The sequence below is a fragment of the Dysidea avara genome, chromosome 1, assembly GCF_963678975.1.
Source record: "Dysidea avara chromosome 1, odDysAvar1.4, whole genome shotgun sequence".
Classification (NCBI taxonomy): Eukaryota; Metazoa; Porifera; class Demospongiae; order Dictyoceratida; family Dysideidae; genus Dysidea; species Dysidea avara.
Genome location: NC_089272.1, coordinates 42,607,047 through 42,616,460, shown reverse-complemented (window position 1 = coordinate 42,616,460; position 9,414 = coordinate 42,607,047). Strand labels below are relative to the sequence as shown.

Here is a 9,414-nt window from a genome sequence, read left to right as displayed (position 1 = left end):
CCGCTGCAGCGAAAAATCACGTGATTTTAAGACATTTGTATCGTTTTCTACCAGAAGAAAGTAACAAACTTGGCTGCCACGCTGGTGTTATTCAAGTTACACTTAGCCTAGCACATGACAATAGTTAGGTAGTTGATTGGAGGATATCGATTTTTCGCATTGCGGACCCTACATATGGTCAAACCATCACACCAATGATTTTAACCGGCAGCGCACAAACAATTCTTGACAGCTTATAATAATACTATATATTATTAAAGTACACGTAGACCTACCGCATTGTGACAATTCAAGTATCACGTGGCCTATTTAGGGGAAGTCTCTTGGAAAGTCCCTGTAGCACCTCAAGCGGAAACACGTGATGGTCGGTTTAAAATTGAATGCTTAGTGGCAGTCCAAGTCGAGACAGAGGAGTAAAGTCGTAGTACTGTTCTTTACCATATGCGTATTTTGTACCATACGCGTATGGTACATATACCATATGCGTATACGCGTACGGTACAACCATACGCGTATGGTACGGAAAATCGTACCATCTGAGTATAGCTAACCTGGTATGCGTATAATATCAAGCAGAAGGTTTTTGCACTGCCGTACCTATTGACTACGCCTGATGGCACTCTGCTGTTCGGGGAAGAGGGAGGGGGGAGGAGCTAGTCTTTCTGTTCAGTGAAGATCGAGATACTCAATAGAGCAATCATATATTTTATTATTATTATATAATTGCAAGACCTCGCACAGCAGGGGCGGATCTAGGATTTATAAAAGGGGGGGGGCTAACTCAGGTACTAATCTCTTGGGTAGAGGTGTGCGAAGCACACTTCCCAGAATGCGAAGCATGCTGGAACTAGGGGGGTCTGGGGGCATGCTCCCCCAGGAAAATTTTGAAAAATAGATGCTAAAATACTGCAATTTGGAGACATTTCCACATAAAATTCATAATATTTTCTGCCTGTAGATATTTTATAGACTGCCTTTAGATTATAGGTATGGCTCTCTGAAGCATTTTGCTAATGGAAAAGTTTGGGTAGGTACAGACAACCAAGTACATGATGCACCCCTCTCACAATTGCACAACACTGAATAGGTGCATGTTAGAGTAAGAATGTTGAAAGTGGAAAATTTTGAAATTTGAACAATACACGATTGAATCTGAGAGCATTTTCAATGGAAATTGTGTACCTGAATTAAATATTGCCATACATATTAACTACACAAGTAGATGAATGAAGCCCTTTAAACAGACCAATGCACTTCATTGTATGTATAGGTGTAGGCAGATTTGGAAAAATTCCATAACAGAACCAACTACATGTTTCTAGTGAATGTTCTATTAGAGTAGTTAGCTGACTGCTCTATTAGAGTATCTCGATCTTGTACACCTCCAATGCTGATCCAGGTCCTTGTTGAATAAACTTTAGCATAAATCCACTAATAATACCTTGGAAAGATGTTTATAAGGTGGTTTTATGAGTATTTGTATTATTAGTGATCATATAATTATGCTAAGACAAAATTTCATTATAATACTCAGCATATTGATCAAGTAAAGCCTAAATATGAAGGGGGGGGCTTCAACCCCCAAAGCCCCCCCCCCCCTGGATCCGCCCCTGCACAGCTAGTATAAATGCAATATTCAAATCGAAATATATAGCTACAGCTAACTAATTACAATTTTACAGTTCATTTATAAGAAGGTTGTTAAACACGGTGATAGATGAAGCTTCAAAAGTCTCTGGTTGCAAGTTGTTCTATATAGCAGTGGAAGGAAAGAAGCTGAATTTATATGTGTCAATTCTAGTGAATGGCAAGGTAAGTTGATCTGATTACTGCGATTAAGATATAATTTACTTTACCGCATGATGCAAACCTATTTAAAATAAAGCAAAATAAAAGAATAACATGATATCTCGTATGACTATATATAAGTGATGAAACTGACATGACATCTTGATTTAGGACAATATATGATAAAAACAATCATGAATTCATCACAATTTTGGCAGATCCAGTCTTGAGTTGTGTTAAGTCCTACTGATCTGGTAGGATCTGATGAAATTCTACATTGTCAAAACTAATAAAGGTCAATCATCTGGGTTGGAAGCTTTACGAAAAACATGATAACACCTAGCTGCATACAGTATAAGTCTGAAAAGTATAATCAAAGGAAGGGAATTAAATATAATATGCTTGATTTATATGTAGTCATTGGTGTATATCTAGCTATAACAATGTATCTCGTTGTCTGTTTCACATTTCATTTCATCAAAGCATCTGACAGTTCCACAAAATACATGCAATAGAGCCATCACCCATGGTTTATGTAAGCACCTGTGGATTATTTTCTTGATGTCTTCTGACTTTTGTACATATTGATTTATTGCCTCGTCCTACTGTCTACTGCCTTATTTGTCATGGATTTCCATCTTGCATTTTTATAATAAATGACTTCATTTATCCACAGTGTAATTGATTTGAAAGTACACAAGCTGGTATACTGTATATGTTCTTTAGAATAGTTGAGTTAAAATGACCAGATTTGTGAAAAGGTACCTTTTCCACACTTTTTACATACCAGCAAACAAAATGGCGTAACACTTGACTCCTTACACTGATAAACTTGCTCTTAGTATCAAAATGCAGATAGATACTAGTAGCTACTGTACACTCATGGATAATTGCATACAGGCAATTATAAGGTATATATTCAAAAACTTACGAAACCCCGAAGTTCAAAATATAGAGAAGATGAAGTAGGAAAACATAACATGGCAGAGATTTTATGGTGAGTTTATGAGTTCTAATGTATAGTTCAGTAATGAATGTATATTAAGTAGCATTGTTTTATTATTGTTAAGTGCGTTGTATAGCTACTCACTATACTTACTGTCATGCTTGTGGATGGGAAGACAATGTGTTTAGCTACTCTTATCTGAATGTACTCTTTAAAGTTAACAACATCCACATTAATTTGTGCTGTAGGTCCAGTGTGATGAATATACTATTTACAGTATGTATAAACAAGAAAAGTACGTAAACAAGAAATTGGATCCTCAAAAGAAGAAGAGTGTACATAGTATATAAAAATGCAAATACAGTGAGGAGCCATGTTGCACAACTGATGACACTTACGATGTTTATTTTTCCAGTTATTAGCTTTGCACAAGCAGTATAATTATGTATAATTCAGTTAGAACTTACTAGCTACCATGCATGTTGTAATTGCTCTCCTTGCTTATTTACCCAATTTTGTTGTAAATTGTCAGTTATCCACACTTATAATTGAGTATATTATTATAAGACCATCTGCATGCTTCTGATAGCTACTATCAGGGGCGGATCCAGAGTTTGGAAAGAGGGGGGGCACCTTTCCAAAAAAACAGTTGAAGACCAAAAAAACTTGCTGAAAACCAGTTGAAGACCAAAAATAAAAAATAAAAAAAAATAAAAAAATAAAAAAAATAAATAAAAAAGGTCACGGCAATAATAGCTAGTTATCCTTACCAACTATATCACGTCTGTTATGTAAAATAAAATCCTATTTATAGCTTCATAGGTAAGCTACACTGCCTCATGAACATTGTGACTGCTTTATTAGAGTAATTGACTGCTCTATTAGAGTATCTCGATCTTGTATGCAATTTCTTGAAGGGGGGGGGGGGGGGGGGGGGCATTTGCCCCAAATGCCCCATCCTGGATCCGCCACTGACTATATAAAGTAGCATACATGCACAGTACCATTTATGTAAAGTTCTGCAGACAAAGTGACATAAGATTTAGGTACATTAGTATAGGACTATAGTGGGTATTGCATGGGCATGGCAAGGATAAAATGCATGTGTGTGCTGATGAATAAATTTATAGTTACAGCTCAGTATATATAGTATAAGCAGATTATTGTGCTGAATTCTAAGTTTGCTCAGCTAGAACTGAATGCTTGTAAAGACAGCCCATTGTAGCTAGGTGATGGCAAGGCTAGAGAAAAGGCATAGCTAATACGCATATGGTACGTACCATACGCGTATGTCTATACCGTACGCGTATGGTACGGAAAATCGTACCGTACGCGTATGGTATGTACCATACGCGTATGGTACAAAATACGCATATGGTATAGAACAGTACTAATAAGAAGCATTTCTTTGGTATTTCAGTGGTGAGGCGTAGTTTAGACTAATTGTAACGCGACGCACACCGCTTGAAGGATAAGAAATGAGGAATGAAGAAAGATAAAGTTGGCGTGTCAGTAAAGTGCGAGGTAAAGTGTCACATTGCCACACACACTGAGTAACCGCATTTATGTGATAGGTTTTTTTAGAGGTGTGCAGTGCAAATTCACTGAAAAGTTATAAGTAGCAGCAAAATCCTCATGGCGGGATTGTCGACAAGGCAACTCATACCACTTGCCATTTACATCATAGATAATGTATGCGTTCCTGGAGACGCCCGTTAAATTGTTTTCCTATCCTAGTTACGGTGCGCCAATAGATTGGGAAATTTGTTGAGTGACTGTTTGGCTTTCTCTCGCTTGTTTGAAGGCCAGTTTGAAGGCGCGGACATTCCTTTTACATTGTTTATTGTGTTGCGTTGTGTACTGAACAAGAACACAGCGTGTCTGTGTGCACTGGGAGAAATATTGTTTGCGACGGGTGACAATGGCAGGTACACACCAGCTAATAATTCAGCAGCAGTACTATTAGCCAACTTCTCGTCACCGCATTTACACAACCAAAGAAATGTGTGATACATTGAAACAAATTTTATGCTACAGTACTACTCAGCTTGAGCTAAACAATAGCACAAAGTAGTGCCTGTTTTCTGACGTTTTATCGAAGCAGTGGAAATATACAGCGAAGCAGTGAATATCTAGCTAGCCTACTACACTCTACCTGCTACAAGTGGTGTAAACAGCAGCAAAAAAAACGATGCTACACTTTCTGTTTCTTCAGGAAATTTGCACAACCGTTTTGAAACACCATATTTCACCTTTGAACCTGAATTTTCTTACGCTATTGTTTACTGCCCTCCAGCGTCCCTACCAAGTCCAGCCTCCAATTAGTGTAGATGGTAACTAACCCAGCTGTAAACAATAAACACTAATTTGCTGGTTACAAGAACAGCGAAATCTTCCACCTGTCAAGGTCATAAAGTTTACGATCAGCGAAACGAGGATAGCCCATGACGTCACTATGTGAATAATACGGGCGTTTCCAATCCATGTAACATACATTATCTATGGTTACATCGTCAGAAGTCTGGGAACTTTGGCTGCAGGTGGAAGAAGTAGGCAAATGTAATGTGTAATGTTTGTATGTACTCATTTACACTGCATATATACTGGCCTAACCTAAATTAATGTATAGTGAAACCTGTCTAATCAGGTCTCTGTGTAATCACCTGTTAAAACCAGCCAACTTGTAAATCCCCAACAGCATCATTTGGGCAAAAAGTGACAGATTTCAGGTGTAAATGCCCACTTGTTGGTTTTTACAGGTAAGGTCACAGCATGCAGTTCACCACTAGCAGTAACAGTTAAAATAATTAGATGTGGTCATGGTACATACATAACTTGGAACCAGGCAGAAACTGAGTCATAAATTGTAGGTCAGTTTACATAAAGAGGAATTGTAGTATCTTGTGTGTTCTTTTTGTACTAAAATCAAGAGTACATAGACTGTAGTGACATCAAGGGTGTTATGAATTTCCAAGTCAGTCTACATACTAAAGAATGTAGTCGTTTATTATCTCGGGTGTTTTCTGAATTTCCAGGATCACCCACTAGTAGTAATAGTAGTTGAATGTAGTAATGGTGTGTACATAACTTCGGAACTAAGATCAAGATTCAGGTCGGTTTACATACAGAGTAATTTTATTAGTGTTCCTTTTGTAGCTCTCAATTGTCAAGTGTACGTGGACTGTAGTGAGTGACATCAAGGACGTTGTGGATTTCCAGGTGAGTCTGCTTACTTATCCAGACTTCTATTATCCAGAATGAAGTTTAAATGAAACAAAAGGAGATAGCTTAAAAGTTGCTGTTTACCTGTTTGGTGGCTTGTTTACCTATTTGGTGGCTTGTTTGTTCTACTAATAATAACTAACACTTGGTTGCTAGGTGATAATGCATATTTACAGCCTAGGGGAGTTACCATGAGTGCTCTGTAGTGAATTCCCCCTCTGTCCACTAAACTACACCACTGATAGCAATCACATTACTTGTATTTGGTAGCATGTAGTCACTAGTAGCATGCATTTCTTACTTACAGATATCTCTGAGATATGGACAGTAGTATGTACCTGACTGCCTGGATAAGAGAGGTTCTACTATACCCAGATTTTAGGTGCATTGTATTTAATGCCCGCTTGTCAATTTTGCAGGCTATCTGGTCATAGCGGTTTACCCACTAGTAGTTCATGGTATGTAACTTGGAACCTGGCAGGAGCTAAGATCAGAGTGTTGAGAATTTCAGTTAACAGCGGAGTTGTGTGTTCTCTTCTGTACTTCAGTCTATGTAACTCTAGTGATATCAAGGGTGTCATGAAAATTCCAGGTCAGTCTATGTACTAAGAAATACTGTATTATCTCATGTTTTCTGAATTTCCAGGATAAGGCATACTGTTATGATGGGACCAAATTAATTCCCAGGTCAGTTAAAATGTGTATTTTCATAGTATCCAGATTTTATGTTAATGTCCGTCTAACAGTTTTTACAGACCATCTGGTTTACATGTTAGCAATCGGATATGGTCATGGTGTGTAATTTGGGAACAGACAGCAACTGAGATCAAGTGAATTTCAGGATTGTTGACAAGGTGTATGGATCGACCAAGTACCGGGTCTCTTATCATTTACCACTTACATCATCATCACCACTTTTGGTGTTAGCTATTTGATGTGATGTTTATTAAATTTTTGTTACATGTTGTAATACCATTGTTATATATGCTTAGCTACTGTAAGGCAAAAAATTTCATGGATTTTGCAGTCATCTTATCTGCAATTAGAATCGCCTCATTTTCTGTTTGTAGCTGTCACGGCAGTTTCACACGTCCATGGTAGTTTCACTCTTCCACAAAGCACTAATTAAGGTGGGGCTTGTGACGTGGCTTTCATTATGTATGTGCTGTACAGCAACACCTTTTTGTCTGAAATGTGGTTTGTGACTGTACATGAGGTTTGGTCATTCCACACAAATTGCAAAATCAGTAGTTTTTGTATGGTGCATGGCACTAAATGGAGTCTTAACTTATGACTTACACCTTCCGTAGTGTCTGTACGTTCTCTACGCTTTCACACCTTGTTTACTACATCTGCTGATTATAAACGCTCGCACGAGGCGTGGCACTGAATGGAGTCAAAAAGATTTCTGCTTAAAACGCCTTCCTAAAGTAACTAACGGCTCTGCACGCTTTCACAACTTATTTGTCAGACATTAGGGCTTGTGTCCACATCGTGTCTTTAAAAGTTATTGTAGGGATTGGAGGTTTGAACGGAGAAAACACGAGTAGAGGCGATCCAGTACTAGATAATGTTAGTGTCAGATGGACTGTAGAAACACGAGTGTATTGAGTGGTATAATGTGACGATAGCTGAAACACACGGTGAGAAATTGAGTGAATTATATCTAAATACGCTTGTTAAGAGGTTGCGACAAGAAAACGATGACACCAAGCTTTTTTAAATCACAAAAACGCAGTATAAACCTATTGAGAAAAGTTGCGCAATTCAGGACTAATATTGAGAAACCGTCCCTACACGTAAATAACTCACAGTAGTGGCCGCGCGTTTTAATTGTGGCGTGCGCTTTGTAGTTTCTTGGCCGCGCGACTCACCACCGTGAGTCTTGATACCTTTTAGCTAGCTTTAGTGGCTACGCACTACCCGGCGGTTGTTAGCAAGGCGGCTCATCATACTGCGACAAAGCATGACATCACTAAGCTGAGCCTTTCGGTCCACATCAACTCAGTTAAGCCTTCTGATCGAACGGTTAAAGCGAAGCAAACCTTTAAAGCGACTCCACAGGTCCCTATGGCTAGTGGAATAACATTCACAGAATAAAGATTTTGTGAGGCGAGAAGACACGTCACACGTATTGCACGTGCGAGCCTGTGCACATGCACTGTCACGCACACTACGCGCTTCTAACTAGTGCGCTTCCTTCTTGACCCTTAGATGATTATGACCCGATGGTTACTCCCACTTAGCTACTGCGAAGGTACGATGGTTAGCGGCCGGAGAATAGCTAATTCTGCTGTACTATGCCGATCGAGTATTTATTGGTCGGCCGTGTATTTTCAAGGACAACCACTATGATTGTGAAGCCAGACATCAAGAGGTATGTTGTTGGCATAGTGTCAATTTTAATCGAATTCTCTACAGTTGACGAAAAACTTTACTTGATTCACCATACAGCATGGTCTTGTGGCTAACATAAATCTTTTTCTGGGCGCTTAATGAAATACCGGCGCTTAATGAAATACCAGCACAAAACGTAAGTCTGCTGGACATAACTGAAATAATAATTGTGTTATCATCTGCTCCAGTCTTTTAGTGGGGGTCCTGACGTGTTTCCTTCCATCCCGGATCAGGATGTTGCTACCTCAATTCTGCTGCCCTTGATTAACAGTGATTCCCTTCCTGATCTTATCCATCCAGCTTGTGGGCAGCGTGTTTTCCAACATGAACTTGATATTGCTCGTCAGACCCTTTTGCTTAATTCACTTACCATTCGGGACCAAGCCAGAATTCGTTCAATTTCTGCTAACCCCTGTACCAGTTCATGGCTTCGGGCCATTCCTTGTGATTCTTTAGGCCTATCCATGTCCTCACAGGAGTTTGTATGTTCTCTTCGATACTGGCTTGGTGTCCCTCTCTTTTCTGCCACTTCTCCAGTCCGCTGCCCATGTGGTAGTGTTGTTGATCAATTTGGTGATCATCTGCTTGGCTGTGGACATGGACCCATGCGTATACGTAGGCACGATGCTTTATGTGATGTGATATATCATGCTTTACTTCAGGACAACACTGGTTGCCGTAAAGAGCAACGGTGTGCTGGTTCCCGATTGGATCGCCCGGGTGATGTTTTTCACCCTGACTTTGTGCATGGGAAGCCTGCGTACTTTGATGTTACTGTACGTTGTCCATTACAAGAATCTCTGTTGGGTCGGTCTGCAGTTTCAGCAGGTGTGGCTGCTGCTAAGGAAGAAGAAGATAAGGATGCTCACCATGATGAGCTTGTACAGGCTGCTGGAGGTGTTTTTGTCCCCCTGGTGGTTGAGTCCTTGGGTTTGTGGTCTGCTGCTAGTCGTCCTGTCTTGCAGGATATTGCTTTGAGGACAACCACCAGAAGTGGCATTTCTCGTGGCCTAGCATACCGCCATCTGCTAGAGCAACTCTCTGTTTGTCTGTGGCGCCAC

At 39.6% G+C, this 9,414-nt stretch overlaps 1 long non-coding RNA gene across 1 annotated transcript; it reads left to right on the top strand.

Annotated features, from left to right (window-relative positions):
- The first annotated feature begins 5,923 nt into the window (after nucleotides 1-5,923).
- LOC136250424 (uncharacterized) lies at nucleotides 5,924-6,645 on the top strand. Its single transcript, XR_010698531.1, has 3 exons — nucleotides 5,924-5,953; nucleotides 6,264-6,548; nucleotides 6,603-6,645. It is a non-coding gene; the product is annotated as an uncharacterized lncRNA (long non-coding RNA).
- The last annotated feature ends 2,769 nt before the right edge of the window (nucleotides 6,646-9,414 follow it).